The sequence below is a fragment of the Cetorhinus maximus genome, chromosome 12 (assembly GCF_964194155.1).
Source record: "Cetorhinus maximus chromosome 12, sCetMax3.hap1.1, whole genome shotgun sequence".
NCBI classification, from domain to species: domain Eukaryota; kingdom Metazoa; phylum Chordata; class Chondrichthyes; order Lamniformes; family Cetorhinidae; genus Cetorhinus; species Cetorhinus maximus.
Window position 1 is genome coordinate 41492338 of NC_135890.1, and position 20719 is coordinate 41513056.

Below are 20719 nucleotides of genomic sequence, written 5' to 3' on the forward strand. Positions count from 1 at the left end.
GACCAAAGAGGTCTGGTCTCTCATTCCCTGGACGCATTACTAATGCCTGCACCTTGACGGTGCTCATCATTGCTGCCAGAATGTCATGGGTAGGCATCACAGAGTTCTCTCATTCTCTCTGTATGCACTCAGCACCTTTAAGATGAGGCTAGCCCCCATCTCTTCAGCATCTGTGACCAATGACGCTGTGCTCCTGAAGGGGTCAGGTGCCGAAAGCGAACAAAAGATTAGGTGCTTCTAAAGTTTCATGGCTGCGTCTCAATGATGTGACCCTGATCAAAGAGCGTAAGCAAGCTGCCCTCGGGCAGACAAGAGTCATTCTCAGAGGCTGTGTGAAGATCTATGGAGTGTCCTCACTTCATGTCATCATTATCCTTCTGCAGTCGAGTCACTATTAGGGCCTCCGCTGCATCTCTATGACATTGGGTATTGGTGTCGCCATAAGCCAGACTGGTGTCAAACATTCACAGATGCAATGTGAGGATCTATGGGGTCTCCTCACTGCATGTTATCATCATCCTCCACAAATCTAGCAGCTATGAGGGCCTCTCGAGTGTGCCTGCTTCGTCTGGCCAGTGCGAGAGCCTCATTTCCATCGCCGCCGCCTTCAAGGATCTCCCTACACTCATCCCCATCAGCGGCGCCCTCATCCGAAGAGACCTCCAGCTCCTCCATCTCCTCCTTGGCCAGCTCGTCTCCCCGTTGCAGCGCCAGGTTGCAAAGGACGGAGCAGGCGATGACGATGTGTGGCACCCTCTGTGGACTACATTACAGGGCTCCACCAGACTGGTCCAGGCACCCAAACCTCATTTTCAGCATTCTGATGGTCTGCTCCAGCAAGTTGTGAGCTGCTGCATGAGCCTCATTATTGTGTTACTCTGCTGCAGTCTGAAGCCACTGCACAGGTGTCATCAGCCACGTATTCTGTGGGTAGCCCTTGTTCCTGAGGAGCCAACCCTGCAGCTTCTGTGGCCCCTGGAAGACTCCAGGGATCTGTGACCAACTGAGAATGTAGGAATCAGGCACACTCCCTGGAAACTGTGCGTGGACCTGCAGGATGTACACCAGCTGCACATTCAGCAAATGGAATCCCTTGTGGTTGATGTAGTCCACCGTATGTTGTGATGGAGATCTGAGTGCTATGTGAGTGTAGTTGATCGCACCCTGCACCTGTGGGAAACCCAAGATCTGGGCAAATCCAATCACTCTTGCAGCTGGCTGACCTGGTCCTGGGCAAAATGCATAAAGTTGTGTGCCCTCGCAAAGATGGCATCAGTGACCTCATGGATGCATTTGTAGATAGAGGCTTGTGATATCCCACAGAGGTCACCTGTGGAGCCCTGAAAGGAGCTACTAGTGTCGAAATTGAGCACCGCTATCACTTTCGACGGCCACTGACACTGGATGCCTTCCATGCCCCCGTGGCGCCAAATCCTGCAGCAGGTAGCAGATGTGACTGACCAGTTCCCTAGACACGCACAGAGTTCGGTGACACTGGTTCTTGGTCATTCTCAGGAATGAAAGGCGACGTTAATAGACACTAGGTGTTGCTAAACTCGCTGTGGCTCTTGGCGGCAGGTGGCTGGCTGTTTTTCCTGAGGGTGCTGCCCTTCCCTCTGTAAAGCCAGGCGCCTCTGTCGCTCTCTCCTCCGTCATTTTCACTCTTTGTAAGCCAGGAGGCATGCAGCTAGTTCACCAGGCTCCATGATCCTGATGTACTCCTCCTGCAGGATGAAAGAGAGACACGTGTGGGTTAGCATGGGTGTACTAAGAACCTGTCCTGGTTAAGTGTGAAGGCCCCTGAACGCATCGTGGAGAGTGCTGGCCACCACTTGGATGGCCAGAGATTATCGTGCTGCATGGCTGCCTGAAACGCCGCCCCATTCCACCCGACCAATTAACAGCAGCTTTGCCCATTGGACTGCATGCTGAGCTCTCAGCCCAGGTGCAGGCATTCTCCCAACCCGCACTGCACGGCTGCACTGTTAGCTTGAACCATGGGGGAGACTGGTCCAATCCGGGATGCTGACATTGCAAAGGGGCTTTGAGCGCCTCCAGCAGTGACTGCTCCATGATGAGCTTCAGCGAGGAGATTGTACAACATGCGCAGTCGTCCAACTGTTCTGCAGTCCACTAAAACGCTCATTACTTTGCAGTCTGTTCTCGAGGTGTAAAAAATTCTGGAGCACTTGGTGGCACTTTGATACCTCTGTGTTTCTTGAGTGGGAAGATAAGCTAGAAGCCCGACTCCAATTATACCAATGGCTGCACCTGAACTGTCTCAGTTGCAGAGGAATGATCACTGCATATAAGGTATCCCTAATGCATGGCCGCTTCCCTCGCCCATCCTACCACACGCCCCCCGCCCCCCCCCACCCAAATGCTTGTGCACTACATTCAATCGCAGGGCAGAGCTAGCTCACCCACCCCCCCATTCCCCCAAATCACCTCAACCACAGGGCTGCCCATGCCTCCTCTTACCACTGACCCCCCTCCCCAAATGCGGCGCAAACCAACAGGTGGCTCTGGTGAGCGCTGTGCAACGTTACTGTGCACTCATCTCTGAGTGCCCCTCAAAGTGCAGTCCACCAAGTGCACACCTTTTATATGCTGTTGTGAAACACATTGATGTTCTTTCCTGCCGACGTGGGTGGTTGGACGATCCAGCGGGGTTTGGGGGGGACGATTCCAGCGGGCTGGCCTAATAATGATATTCAGATGTATTACAATGAGGTTCCCACGTCTGATGGTGGGAAATGCGGCCCGCCATTGGCGGGCTGAGTGGACAATCGCAAACTGGTTTCACACCGTCGTGAAACCGATCTATTGTCCGCTCACACCACTGAACACGCTCAACACCGGCGGGCACAGAAAATCCCGGCCAATGTGTCTCTACATCCTTCCTACCAAAATGAATCACTTCACACTTCTCTGCATTAAATTCCACCTGCCACTTGTCCACCCATTCCATCAATCTCTCTGTCTTTTTAAAGTTCTACACTATCCTCCTCATAGTTAACAATACTTCCAAGTTTTGCAACATCTGAAAATTTTGAAATTGTGCCCTATACACCATGGTCTGTCATTTATTACTTCTTAGGTAGTTCTGTGGGGCACTCCACTATAAACCTTCCTCCAGTCCTAAAAACAACTATTCACCACTACTCTTTGTTTCTTGTCACTCAGCCAATTTCTTACTGTACCCTTTTATTCCATGAGCTCTAATTTTGTCCAAAAGCCTCTTGTGCGGCACTGTCACAAATTCCTTTTGGAAGCCCATGTACACCATATCAACTGCATATTACCCTCATCAACCCTCTCTGTTACCTCATCAAAAACTCAATTTAGTTAAACATGATTTTCCCTTAAAACACTCATGCTGGTTTTCCTTAATTAACCCACATTTGTCCATGTGGCTATTAAATTTGTCCTGAATTATTGTTTCTAGAAGCTTCCCCACCACTGAGGTTAAACTGACTGGCCAGTAGTTACTGGGCTTATCATTACACCAGCTTTTTGAACAAGAGTGTAATGTTTCCAATTCTCCAGTCCTCAAGTTCACCACCCCTGAGTCTAACAAAGATTGGAAAAGTGCTTCTGCAATTTCCACACTCACTTTCCACAGTATCCTTAGATGCATCTCATCCCTCCTTGGTCCTTTTTCAAATTGAAGTACAGACAGCCTATCTAACACCTTTTCCTTATCGATTAAACCATTCAAGTGTCTGAACTACCACCACTTTCATCATGACCTGGACAGCATCCTCTTCCTTGGTAAAGACAGATGCAAATTATTCATTTAATACCTCAGCCATGCCCCTCTGACTCCATGCATAATCTCCTTTTTGGTCCCTAATCGGCCCAACTCCTCTTATCCGTTTTACTATTTATATGTCTACAAAAGACTTTTGGGTTCCCTTTTATGTTGCTGCCAGTCTCTTCTCATACTGCCCCTTTGCCACTCTTACTTGCTTTTTCAATTCCCCTCTGAACCTTCTATATTTGGCCTGGTTCTCTATCTCTTTCATCATCCAGGGAGCTCTGGATTTGTTTAACCTACCTTTCCCCTTTGTGGGAATATATCTTGACTGTACTTGAACTACCTCTTCTTTAAAGACATCCCCTTCAGTTACAGTTCAGCCTAATAATCTTTGATTCCATTTTATCTCGGCCAGATCCATTCTTACCCCATTGAAGTCGGCTTTCCCCCAGTTAATTATTCTTACTCTGGATTGCAGTTTGTCCTTTTCCATAGCCAACCTAGCCTTATGATACAATGATCACTGTCCCTTAAATGTTCTACTACTGACACTTGATCCATTTGTCCCACCTCATTCCCAAGAACCAGGTCCAGCAACGCCTCTTTCCTTGTTGGACTGGAAACAACTGCTGTAGAAAATTTTCCTGAACGCACTGTAGGAACTTTTGTCCCTCTCTGCCTTTTACACTAATGCTATCCCAGTCTATATTCGGATAATTAAAATCCCTCATTATAACTACTCTAATTCTTGCACCTCTGTGGTTTCCTTGCAAATTTGTTCCTCTACATCTTGGTGGCCTATAGACTACACCGAGCAATGTAATTGCACCTTTTTTGTGCTTTAGTTCTAGTCCAATAGATTCTGTCCCTGACCCGTCAGAGACATCCTCCTTCTCCAGCACTGCAATGTTCTCCTTAATCAATATCACCACCCCTTCTTTTCTTCTTTTCCTGTATTTCCTGAACACCCTGTATCCAGGGATATTTAATACTCAGTTCTGCCCTTTTTTGAGCCAGTTTGCTCTTATCATCACAACATCATATTTCCATGTGGCTATCTGTGTCTGCAACTCACCAATCTTATTTGCTGCACTTAGTGCATTCGCATGCATGCACTGTAATCCTAATTTAGATTTTATTACTTTCCCTGTTACCCAACCTAATTCCTTACTATTTCCTACTTTAGTACTATCTGTGTCTCCCAATATTTTTTGCACCTTGGTATCCCTCTCTAGTATTTCCTCATGGTTCCTACACCCCTGCCAAGTTAGTTTAAACCTTCTCCAGTAGCAATAGCAGATCACCCCACAAGGAAATTGGTCCTGGCTCTGTTTAGGTACAACCTACCTCATCCCATCTCTCCCTGAATTGATCCCAGTGTCCCAAGAATCTAAAGTCCATCCTCTGATGCCATCTCTCCAGCCACATATTCATCTGCTCTATCCTCCTATTTCTATGCAGAAGTAATCCAGAGATGACTACTTTTGAGGTCCCACTTGCTAATTTCCTACCCAGCTCCCTAAATTCTGACTGCAGGACTTCACCCCTCTTTCTGCCAATGTCGTTGGTACTAATGTGGACCACAACAACTGGCTGTTCACCCCCCACCCCTCTCAGGGTCCTCAGAAGCTGTTCAGTGACATCCTGGACCTTGGCATGATGGAGGCAACATACCATCCTGGATTCATGTCTGCAGCTGCAGAAATGCCTGTCTGTTACCCTAACTATCAAATCTCCTTTCATTATTGCTCTTTCTGTCATCTTTCTGCTCTCCTGTGCAGCTGAGCCAACTGTTGCCATGGATTTGGCTCTGGCTGCACTCCCCAAATGAACCATCGCTTTCATCAGCATTCAGAACTAAATACTGGTTGGAGAGTGAGATGCACTCGGGATTCCTGCACTACCTGCTTATTTCTTTTTGACTGCCTCGTGGTCATCCATTTCCTTTATCCCTGCATTCTCCTAAGCTGTGGGATGACCACATCTATAACTGCGCTATCAACAAAGCTCTCAACCTTGCAGATGCACCACAGTGATGCCAGCTACAGTTCAACCTCCAAAACGCAGAGCTCAAGCTTCTGCAGCTAACAATACTTCTTGCACATATGGTTATCCAGGACACAGGAAATATCCTGAAGTTCTCACTTGGAACAGGATGTGCACTCCAGGGGTCAGAGCTGGCCTGCCATTTCCCCATCTCTTAGATAATAAAACTTACTACTTAAAAAAAAATAGACTCACCAATGACTCACCTCTCTCTTCTGTTGTCACTTAAATATAGGGAGGTTAATTGAAATGTTTTATTTCACCCTTATTATCCAAAAATAATTAATTTCACAGCTCCTTAAACTAACTTTCTAACATTGGAGAAAGGGAAATAAATATTACTCACCAGCCAATCAACTTATGGCCTTACTGTGATATCACATTTTGATTTCTACCCCCACCACCTCCCCCACACCCCAAACACCTTATTGATCCCAGTCTGCTTCACAGTGACCCTGACTCATTGTGCTCTCCTCACAATATACTTCACAGTGATCCTGACCTGCTACCCACTCCCAATATGCTTCACAGTGACCCTGGATCATTGTGCTCTCCTTACAATATACTTCACAGTGATCCAGACCTGCTACACACTCTTGATCTTTTTCACAGTGATCCTGACCCAATGCACTCTCCTCCTAATCTGCTTCACGGTGACCCTGACCCATTGTATGCTCCCGATCTGCTTCACAGTGACCCTGACCCACTGCACACTCCCGGTCAGATTCACAGTGATCCTGACCTGCTGCACACTCCTCCTGGCCTTGAGGCAGGGATGGAGACTAACAATATTATGAAGGTAGAAGCAAGTGATTTTGATGATGGGGAGGATATGGAGCCAGAGTCATGGTCAAATTGGTGTGAACAGTCTGGTTGAACCAATAGCAGCAGCAGGGAGGAAGATGGAATCCATGACTGGGGACTAGGATTTGTGACAGGGCTGAAGAAATAGCTTTAATCATCCCAATATTTAATTGAAGGAGATTTCTGCTCTCTTACTATGGGAATACCAAAGCCATTGGGTGGGATCTTCTATCCCTACCCACCGCTGGGATCATTGGGTCCCACCATAAGTTAGTGGACTTTTGGCTGGGCCACCGAATCTCCCACAGTGGGTCCCAGCATGACAGGGCCAGAAAATCCTGGCTATTGTCTTTGGTCCCTGCCACAAGCTCCATTCTCTGACCATCGACTTCATCCCTCCCCTGGCAGCTCTCTGAAACTGAACCAGGCTGATTGCAATCTTGGTATCATATTTGGCTTAAAGATGAGCTTCCAACCACATTTCTACACCATCACTATTTCTTATTTCAACTTATTTTCTTATTTCTGTAACATTGTCTAACTCCACCCTTACTTCAGTTTGTCTGCTGTTTAAACCATTATCCGTGCCTCACCCATGCCTGCATTACATCTAGACTTGACTATTGCAGTGAAATCCTGGTTGGCCTCCCACATTCTACCCTCGGTGTTCTTGAGGTCATCTGAAACTCTGCTGCCCCTGTGTTAACATGCACCAAGTCCTGTTCACCCATCAACCCTCTACTGGCTGATCTACATTGACTCCCAGTTAAGCAGTGCCTCAGTTTTAAAATTCTCATCCTTGTTTCCAAACCCTTCCAGATCATGCCCCTTCCTATCTCTGTAATCTCAGCCAACCCCACAACCCTCTGAGAAATCTGCGCTCCTCTAATTCTGGCCTCTTGAACATCCAAAAATTTATTCACCCCACCATTGATGACTATGTCTTCAATTCCCAAGGCCCTAAGCCCTGGAATTCCCTCCTTAAACTTCTCCACCCCTCTACCAATCTTTCTTCCTTTAGGCCACTGCTTAAAGCCTACCTCTTTGACCAAACTTTTGGTTTGCCCTAATATCCTTATGTGACTTGGTGTCAAATTTTGCTAACGTTCTTGTGAGGTGTCGTTGACATTTTACTAAAAGGCACTATATAAACACAAGTTGCTGTTGTTAATATCAGGCAACAGAGCAATAAATCATAGGCAGTGGAGGGATCATGAGAGGTGATTGCAAGGTACAGCAGGGTATCATCAGTATCATTTCAAGGTCAAAGCAGGCACAACTTTCTAAAAGACCAGAGGTTTGCCGGTAGCATTGTTCTTTGCTGAATTTAAAAGTTGTTCTTTCAGTCTTTAGTAGAGAAGGTTAAAATAGATTTCCTGCTCTGGCAATGAGCCACACCGATCAGGAAGATCCCAGTTTCAATTCCTAGTCAATGCTGATTTAATTGACAATGGAATTACAACAATTGGCATCTGAGCCAATCTGAAAAATCAGCCAGGATTTCTTGGCCTGACAATGAACCAGTAGCCATTGGCCCTGTTACATTTATTTGGATGTCATATGATGATAAAAGGAGGGCACGATTTTGATGGTTCCCATGGTAAAATCGTTCAACATTTACTGTAAGTGATGAATGGCAGCATACTTCATGAAAGTGTATGCAAGTCTCGAACTACTAGCTCTACATTTCAGCATAAAACTCGAATTATATATGAGAAATGAAAAAACAAGATCCCTTCGTTCAAATGATTTTCCATGTATTAAAAACTATAATTGACAAGTTGTGATACATATTACCAACGAGTTATCCAGTGTCCACTTTTCTGATTTTTGTCATTTGTACTGTCCACATAGGAGTAGGTAGGCTTTTCTTGGGGCTATCCTTCATGCAAATGTAAGTCTGATGAATTTTATTTGGGATCCATTTATTTTCAGTAGCTCTAGAAAAGTCATTGCGCAGAAAGTGATTCTAAATATAAGTTGGGGCTAGGGTGGAGGGCAGTGGTGGGGTCAGGATGATGATAAAGTTGTAAAAGGAAATATATGAGATCCTTAGGCTTACCAATTGGCATGGATAGTACAAAGGCAAAGAGGTCATACTAAACCAATACAAATTCTTTGTTAGACTGCTGTTACATAGGAATAGGAGTGGGCTGTTTAGGCCCTTGAGCCTGTTTTTCCTAATTTTTCAATTAGATCATGAATGATTTGTACCTCAGCTCCCATTTAGCTATAGCTCCATATCCCCTGATACCCTTGCCTGACAAAAAGCAGTTAATCTCAGTCCTGAAAGCTCCGGTTAACCCAGCATCCCCGGCCTTTTGGAGGAAGGAATTCCAAAATTCTAGTACTCTGTGTGAGAAAGTGTTTCCTGGTTTCACTTTTAAATGACCTAAATTACATTACCCTATTTTAGGAAGGTCATGTAAAGGGTGGGGGTGTAGATGGGACTTATCAGGATGAGAAGCTTTGGTTATGGAACTGGATTGTTAACACCAAAACAACAAAGGCCAAGAGACAACCTGGCAGAGATGCTCAAAATTTGGAGAGATTTTGATCAGTAGGAAAAAACTGTTCTCATTGGCTAACGAGTTGGTAATGAGAATGCATAGATTTAACTATCACAAGAAGAATGAAGGGAGAAATGAAGTGATTTATTTCAGAGGATTGTTAGGCCATAGAATGTGGTATCAGAAATAATGATCGAAGCAGGATCTATAACAACTTCTAAAAGGAATCTGGATAAATATTTGGAAAAAAAGGAACCAGGGATCAAGACTAATTGAAGATTCAACACAAGTGCAATGGACCAAAGTAGACCGCCTGTACTATAAGGTTATATGATTCCAAGTGAGCCTTTTGGATTTGTACTTGCAAGGTATAAATAATATATAAAATTGTTATAATCAATAAGTTGAGATTAGTCCCTTTTATGCAAGTTATTCTTTTGAATTTTCCAAATTACTATTTAGCTTTTCATCAGCATTGGATGTGATACATTTGGTAATCTGGATAAGATAGAACAAAGATGTCGCACTCTAGCATTAACTGTTTCGGTAATCAAAAATATTTAACCATCTCCAGAACAGAATTAGCAAGACTGTTGCAAGCAGTGCTTTTTTTGAAAGGTTTCAGTCAAGCATTCATCTCATGGACAATGGCAAAATACCATTGGTGAAAAGGTACAAGCAGATCCTCGTGTCATGCTATATGCTAAACTGCTGTAATATCTAACTGTTTCTCCACTGTCCAGTCGAGAAACAATTCCCCCTTTAAGCATTAATCCTATTGTTAGATCATGTGGTAGAATATCTAGAAAAGGTTTTATGTTGCAGGAGAGCATCGCAATGCAATTATCCCGATGCTGTTTTCCATTGTTTACGTTCTGATAGTGTTGATTTGCATAAAACACGGAGCAGAGGAGAGGCCAAAGAATCAAGTGGTTGTTTATAGTGGGTCTCTGTCACCAGAAGAAGGTAAGTCAGGCAGTTTATATTTACAAGTGCAGTTGAGGGTGAAGAAACCGTGTATTTTCTATCACCTGCAGTTTCATAGCATAAAAGAACCTTTCAGCACTGCTAATACAGGGTATTTATGAAGTGATAATTCTACCATCAGTAACAATTAGATGTATAACATTTAAAACAACTGTTGGTTGAGGTAATTTCAAAGGAAAGGTCTGATCTTATCTGCCTTAGAATAAATCCTTTAAATTATTGTTATTTTGTCATTAATATATTGGTTTTAGAATATTCATGAATACTAATACTTTTAATATGGAAAATTGAGTTATGTTCTTACAAAATACATTAGCCTCAGCCATTGTACTTAATGATCTAAAGTTTCAGATATTAGCAAATTTTTTTTATTTTGTGTAAAATGCATTTAGAAATCATCATTCTTTCACTATGAATTGTACACTGAAATTGTTTGCTTGCAAAAATTGCAACTTGTGTGAAAGCAAATTAAGACTGGTTTGTCATCAAATGTTCTATCCACAAACAAATAATAATACATTTTTCAGTCTGTGTCTCCTAAGAGAAAATAGCTAAAGGCAGTCGCATCTAGCTCATAAGAAATTGTATTAAAATCTGAAGATTTAACTCTTCAGTCTCATTACTTTAATGGAGCATGTAGTACATTGTTCCCTTGTGTCATTAACATTCCCAGCAAGAAACCATCTTCTCAGGACTGATGGCTACCATTGGAGCAGCATTCATTCTCTGCACTGTCGGCTTCAGACCCCAGATAATGATTGAAATGCACTCTGTGTCTGTCAATTTGGTGTCGCTATTTGGGCAATTCCTCTTTGGCCCTAAGCTGTCAGTTTCCAAGAGAGAGGAAGAAACTAAATTAAATTAATTGGTGAAATAGAAAAATGATGACTTCTGGTTCACAGTTAGATGTCAAAGGCTGCTTAAATAGTCAAAGAAATCCTAGGACGTATTCACGTTATAACGATAGTATTAATGTCAAGCAATTTTGCTTCACCTTAATGCTGCAGTTATGAAGCGAAGGAAGAACTTGCATTTATACAGTGTCTTTCATGTTCTTAGGAAATCTCAAATTACTTACAGTATAGTGTACCCTTAGTGGCCCCTCATGTTTACAAACAACTTATTGAAAGAAATGCACAAAATGTGAAGGAAAGCAGGCAATATCTTAAAAGGTTCTTAACAATTATTTAGAAAAGAAAAGCTTCAATGTGGGGGATGGTGAGTTTAAATCCCAGCCATGGCTGTCAATTAAGCTCGCCTGCACTCACTGGGTGAGACTTGCCAGTTCTCAGCTGGTCCATGGAGCACTGCACACATGCACAGCACCGTGTCTCAAGAGGACAAAGCATTACCAACTGTCAGCCGATCAGGAAGCAGCATTCGCAGCTGCCAGAGTGAGACATTCTATCCTCACAGCTCGAGCTAAAAAAGCTATGCAGGATAGCAGGAACGATACCAAAAGAAAATATTGTGAGGAAAGATGTACCAAAATCCATGATCAGAGAATGAATATGGTATAAGTTAATAAGCTTTGCTTTTAGCGAGGGAGGACTTAAGGTATTGATCGGCCCAAGGAACAGAAGCCCAGCCAACACCAAAAGGACAATGATTAATCCATTGATTGCTGGTATGTACTGATGTATGTTTTCTTAATTCCAGCACAATGTAAATGTAATATCTATAAGACATTGAATATGCATATGAAATGCTGAAGAAAAACAATCTGCATTTCACCCTGTCTCAGTTCTTTGGTAGTGTCTCACTGCATGCTGTGGCAGCTGTAGGTGGTATTGGGTGGCATTAGCAAATGAAACCACCCAATTGACAGCTCAATAGGGAGTTAGAAACTGTAACACTGTCTTGAATAGTTCCAATTTTTTTATATATATATATAAACTGCTCGAGCTTCGTTGTTCTGGTTTATGCAATGTTATCAGAACCCTTTGATTCTGTTATATGAGAAAGGACATATGGAACCAGAAAGAAGAAAAGGCCATTTTTCCTATCAAAATAAATCTCGCTGCAACATGGTAGCACACTCCAGCTCAATTATTACTCTTGTTAATTTAAAATTTGATTTGTTATTTATTAGAAGTTAATTACAATGCAAAAACAGATAATTATACCTGTGTTCATACAAATATAAATTGATCATTTTAGAATTAGCAGCATTGAAAAGTTAGAGCTCTATTGCAGCATGAGACCAACCAGGAACAAATCATCTAATTGCTGCAGTATGAATCACGTCATGAAAAATTTGTCTGTCTGTTTCCTGTGCATTCTTTGTCCTCCAGAACAATCATTATTGCAAGTTGCTTAGTATAATTCCTTTGAGATTTAAAAGCAAATTAACTTGGTATTGAAATCAAATTGGTTTTTTTTTAAATGCCAAATAGATGACTGATGATATAACTTCATTCTTGCCTCATGGGCCTGTCATATCCATTTATGATTATGTTTAATGAGTGGAGCTAATAGCCTCTGCTTTTGAAGGTATTTTATTGTATTGGTTAAATGATAGTCCTCTTTAAAAAAAAAAATACTGCATAAGTTGCACTTATAATTTGATTTCCAAATGATTTGTCGAAATTAGTTTCACTAAACTCACTGTCATTACGTGGGCAAATGGTCTTTATGGGGAAGAATCCCCGTTGGCGAGCGAGGGCGGGGACCGCTCGCCGACACGTAAAATGATGCGCGGTGAGATTCGGCGGGCGTCCCAACGTTGCCGCGCGTCATTTAGATTGTCAGTTCATCAGCTGCGCGCCTGCCGAACTGTCAAAGTCCTATTAAGGCCATTAACAAAGTAGTTATAGCTGTTTAGAATGCTACCCGTCCAATCTTAAGGTTGACGGGCAGGTGAAGAGCCCAGGCGGCCTTCGCATTTTTCATGAAACCCCGTCCACGGGTGGGATGAGGTTTCATGAAGTGTTTATTAATTACGTAAAATTTTTTGAAAAAATTAATGGACATGTCCCAGCTCATGTGACAGTTTCACATGAGGGGACATGTCCTTAAAATTATTTTTTTACCTTTATTACATTTTTCAAAACTTAAACTGATCTCCCTGAGGCACCTGCGTGCCTCAAGGAGATTTCTGCACTCTTTTGCGCATGTGTGCGCGAAAGAGCACAGACCCCAACTCAGGGAATACCTCCCCGCCCGCACAGGGAGTGCAGAGTGCCTCTGAGTGTGCATCACGCTGGGTGGGCCTTAATTGTCGCACCCACGTAAAATGGCGGCACATCCCAATCGGGGGCGCCGATCAGGTTCGCGCTGGCTCCCGCCCGCCCCTGCACAACTCCCCCCAACGGGGGAAATTTCTGCCCATGGTGTAGTATTGTGCTATACTGTATGGATGAAGAAGGTCCAGGGTTAGCACCACCTCTGTGCTCAGTTAGCTGATCTAGGCCATGGTGGCATTAAGAGAAGAGGCACTATAATTAGCTTCAAGTCCCTGTGATAGTAAAAATGAAAATCAGCTTAGATTTTCTCTCTACTTCAATGTCCAGTAACACTATTTGGAAAGTTACGTATGTGGGCAACATTTGGGAACAGAATAAGACACAGTTGTGCTGGCCTGAATGGTGAAATTGTCCACCTAATTCGCTATACAGGCTACTACTACTTGGGTAACGTACTGGAGGGCAGCCAGTACCTCTCAAACTGGACCTTAATATCAGCCACCACCTTCATGAAAGGAGGAATAAAGAGAGAAAAATCAAAGGAATAAACCTGTCTATAAGGTAGCTCATACCTTTATGGTTTTTGTGTTATTGCACACTCATATATGCATTAGTCGTTTATTCTAAAACATGGTTACAGTGAATTAATCACTAACTTTATCAGCCTTTGATAGAAGCTAAATACTGTGGACGCTCTGAAGAAGTCATACGGATTTGAAACGTTAACTCTGTTTCTCTCTCCACAGATGCTGCCAGACCTGAGTATTTCCAGCATTTTATTTTTTTATTTTATATTATGTATTTTATCAGCCTCTGGTTTAGTTAAGGAAAGCCTGAACTTTTTATATAAGCCCTGTTGCATACAAAGCTCCACTAAAGATTAACAACAGCACCTTTTTGCTTAAGAAATGATAATGCAGCAACTTATTTTTGCTCACCTTGCTTCCACCACAGTGTTTGTCCTGTATTTTGGAAGCGTACAAAACATAACATTGGAGAAATGAGGACTCAAATACGTTCCTTCAAATCCCTCCACATCCTTGCCCCTCCCTATCTTTGTAACCTCTGCTTGCTACAACCTTCCAAGATCTCCTCACTCCTTGTGCACATCCCTGATTACAATTCTTCTACCACTGGTGACCGTGCCTTCGGCTGCCTAGGCCCTAAGCTCTGAAATTCCCTTCCTATACCTCTCAACCTCTTTACTTCTCACTCCTCCTTATTGATGCTTCTTAAAACCTACTGCTTTGACCAAGCTTTTCATCACTTCTCCTAATATCACTTATGTGTCTCAGTGTCAGATTTTGATAATCCTCCTGTAAAGCATTTTGGGGTATTTTACTGTTCAAGATGCTCTATAAATGCTGGTTGTTGTTGCAATAGAGCATTGCCATAATTGCAATAACATTGCTGAAAAGTATAGTCAACTTTCATTATTTCAAATATTCAAACAAGATGTTCCTGTTACGTTACAAATAGCTTCAATTGCAATTGGCGAAAAGCAGTTGATCATCTTTTAATTCACATTACTTCATTCCTCCATTGATTGTTGGCTTATTTTCTATCTTGAGCTGTAGTCCCAAACCTCAAAAGTTATTCTGTGTACACAGCACGAAATCTAATGAATTGGATTCATCTGTGTGGTAAAACATTATCCTTTCATGTCTGGATTCAGATTCAGCTGAACCCGGCATGCCACCCATGCTAAATACAGGAGTCTGCATTGTAAGCAGTGAATGCAGTGCAGTATAATGAGCTGGTGTTAGACAAGGCACTTGGCCATATCTGGCCCATTTCCTGTCTCTCCATTCTGACTCTCCCTCCCTTCTCTTAGAGCAGTATGACCTCTTTTGTTCTCACCTATCCCAGTAGCTTCTACATTGACAAGATCTATTTTTCACTATTTCCAAATTCTACTATATCCCAATGCCAGTGTCTCTATGAAGGGACTATTCCTTCTACTACGCACTAATTCACTCCTTCATTAATACCAACTACAGCCTCCCAGAGACTTCAGGTACAGTATTATCATCTTTCTGAAAACTTTGCAGCCCTCTAGTTTGAATTGCGATCAAGTCTTCGACTTAACTGTGCATTCCAATCTGATTCAAGTCTCTCCTATGTGTACATTTCTCCCCTTGTTTATTGATCTTTTGCAATCTCAGATGTCCATCATTTTTTACCTCTTTTGAAAATATCTGTTTAAGATGCCAGTTAACAGACTATTAAATTAATCAACTGTTTTTTGTAATGAAGTTAGCATACCAGGCTTGTATTTTGTTCCTGTTTATTTATTTTGATAATTTTGTAAAGGGGCTGTTATGCATGCATTCCTTTTTGCAGTTCTAATGAAGGATATCTACCTAGAACAATGTGTTTTTTTCCCTTTCCAGACACTAAGATACTTGACATGTGCTTCGAGCATTTTCTAATTTTAATTTCAAATTTTCATTATTTGCATTTTTTCTGATGTTCATGTATGCATGTAAATTAATTTTTGTGTGTGTGTAGAAGCACCGAACCAGCAAGCGTTTTGATACTAGTTAAACCTGTGATTGATAGTTAACATTTCTTTCTTCTGGACACTGATCCCTTTGCTGTGCATTTACAGTGGAAGATAATAACAGATGAGGTTTATGAGCTTATTCATTTTAGTTAGACTTTGGAGTTAATTGCCGTGTTAATAAATTAACCCTGCAATGAATGAAGATGGAAGTTCAATGAAATTAAATGACTGTAAACATAGAAACAAGATGAAATAAGTAACCCCTCATTTGCCAGAGACAGCATTAAACCAGTTGTTGGAGGCTCTGTACAACTTCAGGAATATTTCAAATGAATGAATACATTCGCATAGTGGGTTAGCACTCTATCGCTTTGCATCAGGGACTCTGGTTTGAATTCAGCCGAGACCGATGAAGTAGAAGCCTCCTGCTCTGCTGGCTTAAGAACCTTTCCTGAAATAAATCTCGATCCAGAACTTAGGGCTCACAGAATAAAATTGCCCACAACTCAGTGCTATTTGGTACAATTTTGGCAAAGAATGGATTGTGTGAGAAATGGAAAAAAAATCACACTAGTGCAGAAGATGTTCTTCTGAGGTTTGGGTTGTTACATTATTGATGGAGAGAAACTGGAGTTTTACTCAACATTGTACCTGACCTTGGAGAGAGAGCATAGTACTGATAATGGACAATACTGACCAAGTAGACTATGTTCAAAATCGCAGCACTAACATCACTCAGCTTGATGGCTATCTAATATTCAACTTCTGTGCTTAGAAAAAATGAAAAATAATGAAGCTCTTGTCCTATGATCCATTAATAAGGGAGCTTTCTTGCTAATGGTTGTCTTCCGTTTTAAATTTAAGATATAATCAGCTCTAATTTTATATTAAACCCAGATATTGCAGATGACCATTTATAATGGACAAACACTTGCAAGCCAAGTCCTTAGTGTTCAATAGTAATCTAATGATTATAGTGAACATTAATGCTACTTTCATTGCTTAGAGGCCATTGACTCGGTTTGGGAGTAATTAATTTGATTTGAGATTGGTACACACAGACTATAATGCATTGGATGCTGCTAATAAGATTGGCATCATCTAAACTGATTTCAAGAAAAGCTGTATAAATATTTCAATAAAGTTTTAAAATGAAAAAAAAAAGAGGTACATCCCATCGAGATGATCAACTGTGGGAGCAGCACACCAACCTGCAGCTAAAGCTGAAACTCCAGCTGAGCCCAACACCCAGGGTTAAGTGTGTAATGTGGTTCCTTCACATTTCCATTTCACACTTGCTTTGAACTTCCACTGTAGGCAGAGTGAATAAATTGTAAGAGAATAATTGTACAACCACTTGAAAAAGACATTTACTTACAATAAACAAATACCTATGATTTTTCTTCTCATTCTGTGGGGAAGTAGCCCGACCTCTACTTGGTGCTTCCCCTCAGTATGGGGGTGTATCTTAACTTTTATTTCATGGTGGGAAGCCAGCTTTATAAGATGCGGATGAAATAAGAAATACAATGCTTAACCCTTTGCAGTGCGAATTACAGAAAATGAAGGCTTTTGCTTGCCAAAAGTAGTTTTTGTCACCAAAATCTCATCCTGTTTTGAAAAAATACCAGTGATGAACAAAGTTCTTCCTAACTCTCTGAGAAGCCTGCCGTCTTGTAATTAAGCATGGTGAGTTGCCATTGAGCGATCACACTACCGGATATTTGAATTGTATTTCTTAAGTCAGATGCGTTCCTGTATCTGGCATTGAATGACCAAAGAGGTGGATCAAACTAGTCTTTGGCCATGGCCTTCCTGTAATGGTTACTTCTGCTTTTTTTAGCAAGTGGTTGAAAGGCCTTAGGGTGGGATTTAAGTTTTTGAATTCAAAATAAAATAAATTTAAAAGGGGTGAAATTTCCTGTGGGATTGCAATCAGGAAGTTGCACCCAAAATTGCCCTCATTCATGTACCAGTGTCTATTCACAGCCAGTTCTCTTCCAATCTGATTACAACATACACCAGAATGTATGAATGGGCATAAATAAGTGGAAATCAACACAAACAATTGGGTTCCATGGGAAGTATATATTCCTCCTTTAAGTGTTAAAATTAAAGTTTCAAGCTGTCGGCTCTCAATCGCGTTAGGCAAAGCATGCTTAGGACTCAATGAAGCTTTTCAGTTTTTACTGTGACTTATGCCATAAAAATGCATTTAAAGAAATGGAAAATATAGTGCATGATTTAGTGAGGATAAATTTTTTAAAACACAAGAATAGCAACATAGTAATACAAGAAAATTGGATGTGTTTCCTGCAGCACCTAAAATTCTGAGCTAAAATAAAGACTTGTTTTGAACACTTCTGAATGGCTTTTCAGCCTGGGACAGCGCCATTATAGTGAGTGGAGTTGCATTCAGAGGCAGAAAGCGACAGATACATTTAAATGAGCAAGGAAATTTGGGCATAGCATAATTACATGCCTGGCCCACATTTGAAAATCTAGTTATGCGCGCATTCTGGTTTCTGCTCATCAAGATATCTTCTTTTCTTCAGAGGGCCGTGACCTCTGAGCTCCTCAGCATCAGTTTTGGAGGGGTACCCCAAAGATACACTGGGGAATCCCCCTGGGAAGTTCTCAAGTAAGGGTTTGCATGGCAATTGCCCAGAAGTGTACACTTCCTCTGGACAGTTGCATTGCACTGGGAACCATCCGAAAATGCGGCTTAAATCGCAAACTTTGGATGGTTCCGCCGGGGTTATACCAATGGTTACCCAAAAACAGTTAGAAGAATTAAAACCTCTTCTAACTTCTGGGTAACTATTGTAAACACCAAGACCGATCCTCCCACGGGACTCCCCCCGCAGCCCCAACCCCCTAGGGAACTCCCCCATCCTTGACTAACCACCCACCAACCCCCCCCCCCCAATGGGATTCCCCCCACCCGCACAGGACTCCTCACCCGACACCCCCAGCTGGCCTGGCTCTTACCCCCAAACCTGTTCCCCACCACCCCATTACTGACCCATCTTACCCCCCACCCCAAAATTCCAACACCCCCACCCCCTCCAGATGTCCAACCCCCTCCCCCACATGATATCTGACCTCCCCCCAACCCCTCCTGGTATCTAACAGCCCCCACACCCTTCCCATGTCCGACCCCCCCCACCCCCCCCATGTCTCACCCTTCCCCCCCCATCCCCACCTGACCTTCGAACACCCCCAACCCCCAATCCTTTTCATTTATCTTAGGCATTTACCTTCTCCCTGAACTGTCAATTTCAATGAACCCTTTAAACTTATCTGCTTTACGGCAGTTAGTGCTGTAAAAAAGGGGGCATGTCCTCCTTCAATTTGATAGTGCTGGACTTCGGAGATAGCTGCGCTGCCTGGATCTCACCCGGCCTGAGTTGGAAGGTTGGGCGAGACAGGCACGGAAGAAATTTGGCGTAGGTAAGTGGGCACAAGTGGCAATCCAATGCTGATTGCCACTTTGAGGAAGTTACAGCCCAACATGATCACATCTTGGGAGGCAGTCATTCTGCCCATCGTGTCCACTGCTAGCTCTCTCCAAGAGCAACTCTTGTCCCACTCCCCTGCCCTTTCCCCTTGGTATACAAACTTCTTTATCTTCAGGTACTTATCCAATTCTCTTTTGAAAGCCAAAATTGAATCTGCTTCCACCACACTCTCAGGCAGTGCATTCCAATCACTCGCTGTGTATAGAAGTTTTTCCTCATGCCTCCATTGGTTCTTTTGCTAAACACCTTAAATTGGTGTCCTTTGGATCGCAACAGTTTCTCGTTATTTACAATGTTTGGACCACTCATGACTTTGAAAACCTGTATCAATTCTCCTCTTAACCTTCTCTAAGGAGAACAGCACCAGCTTTTCCAATCTACCTGCATAACTGAAGTTCCTCATGCCTGGAATCATTCTTGTAAATCATTTTTCTGCACTCACTCTAATGCCTTCACATCCTTCCTAAAATGTGGCGCATGGAATTGGGCACAATACTCTAGCCGAGGCCAAACGGCTTTATAAAGGTGTGTTATAGCTTCCTCTCTTTTGCACACTATGTTTCTATTTATAAAGCCCAGGATTCCATATGCCTTTTTAACCACTTTCTCGATCTGCCCTGCCACTTTCAATGATTTGTGCACATATACCCTAAGGTCTCTCTGTTTCTGTACCCCTTTAAAATTGTATCGCTTATTTTATCTTGCCTCTCCTAGTTCTTCCTACCAAAATGTATAACTTCACACTTTTTTCTGCATTAAACTTCATCTGCCATGTGTCCACTCATTTCACCAGCCTAGGACCTCTTAAAGCCTATCAATTTCCTCCCCTCAGTTCACAATATTTTCAAGTTTTGTGTCATCTGCAAATTATTAAATTGTGCCCTGTACACCCAGGTCTAGGTCATTACAATATAACAAAGAAAGGAGTGGTCCTGATACTGACCCCCAGAGAACCAATGACTATATACCTTCCTCCAATCCAAAAAATAACCTTTCGCCACTCCTCCCTCATTCATGCATTCTCTATTTTCACATAATTCTGTCAGCATTACGAAATGTATACAAGTAAAACAAAACTGGAAACATTTGAGTTTCTATTGTAACTTACTTTCTAAGGCAAATATATGGTGAAGTCAGCCCTTCAGATCAGTTTTCCCTTTCCTCTTGTCTGTCTGTCTCTCTCTCTCTCTCTCTCTCTGTGATCATAACATTCTTGATTTAAATACTGGGGCCCTCATTGAAGGCTATTCATGTATGATTGTCATTTTCTATGTAAGCTGACATACCAGGCGGTTACAGACAGAAAAATAGGGGATATTTGTAGTCAGTAAACTGCTTTAGAAACATTCTGATATCCTTCTGAAACATTTTAGTTAAAAAAACAAACAGCAACAAGGTAA

At 42.3% G+C, this 20719-nt stretch overlaps 1 protein-coding gene across 2 annotated transcripts in view; it reads left to right on the forward strand.

The window, feature by feature from the left end:
* anks1b (ankyrin repeat and sterile alpha motif domain containing 1B) overlaps window positions 1-20719 on the forward strand; it is an 809329-nt gene that overhangs the window by 752556 nt on the left and 36054 nt on the right. Inside the window, exon 1 of one of the 2 annotated variants that reach the window (XM_078553448.1) lies at window positions 10601-11734. The exons of the other annotated variant lie outside the window; for it this stretch is intronic. The gene's annotated coding sequence lies outside the window, so the exon portion shown is untranslated. Of the gene's footprint in view, window positions 1-10600; window positions 11735-20719 lie in introns of those variants that run through there. 2 annotated transcript variants of the gene reach the window in all.